This window comes from Phocoena sinus, chromosome 13 (assembly GCF_008692025.1).
Source record: "Phocoena sinus isolate mPhoSin1 chromosome 13, mPhoSin1.pri, whole genome shotgun sequence".
NCBI classification, from domain to species: Eukaryota; Metazoa; Chordata; class Mammalia; order Artiodactyla; family Phocoenidae; genus Phocoena; species Phocoena sinus.
Genome location: NC_045775.1, coordinates 72,806,668 through 72,807,561, shown reverse-complemented (window position 1 = coordinate 72,807,561; position 894 = coordinate 72,806,668).

Sequence of the window (894 nt, the reverse complement as noted above, 5' to 3'; positions counted from 1 at the left end):
GCTGCAATGAACATTTTGGTACATGACTCTTTTTGAATTTTGGTTTTCTCAGGGTATATGCCAAGTAGTGGGATTGCTGGGTCATATGGTAATTCTATTTGTAGTTTTTTTTAAGGAACCTCCATACTGTTCTCCACAGTGGCTGAACCAATTCACATTCCCACCAGCAGTGCAAGAGTGTCCCCTTTTCTCCACACCCTCTCCAGCATTTATTGTTTCTAGATTTTTTGATGATGGCCATTCTGACTGGTGTGAGATGATATCTCATTGTAGTTTTGATTTGCATTTCTCTAATGATTAATGATGTTGAGCATTCTTTCATGTGTTTGTTGGCATTCTGTATATCTTCTTTGGAGAAATGTCTATTTAGGTCTTCTGCCCATTTTTGGATGGGGTTGTTTGTTTTTGTTATTGAGCTGCATGAGCTGCTTGTAAATTTTGGAGATTAATCCTTTGTCAGTTGCTTCATTTGCAAATGTTTTCTCCCATTCTGAGGGTTGTCTTTTGGTCTTGGTTATGGTTTCCTTTGCTGTGCAAAAGCTTTGAAGTTTCATTAGGTCCCATTTGTTTATTTTTGTTTTTATTTCCATTACTCTAGGAGGTGGGTCAGAAAGGATCTTGCTGTGATTTATGTCATAGAGTGTTCTTCCTATGTTTTCTTCTAAGAGTTTGATAGTTTCTGGCCTTACATTTAGGTCTTTAATCCATTTTGAGCTTATTTTTGTGTATGGTGTTAGGGAGTGATCTAATCTCATACTTTTACATGTACCTGTCCAGTTTTCCCAGCACCATTTATTGAAGAGGCTGTCCTTTCTCCACTGTACATTCCTGCCTCCTTTATCAAAGATGAGGTGACCATATGTGTGTGGGTTTATCTCTGGGCTTTCTATCCTG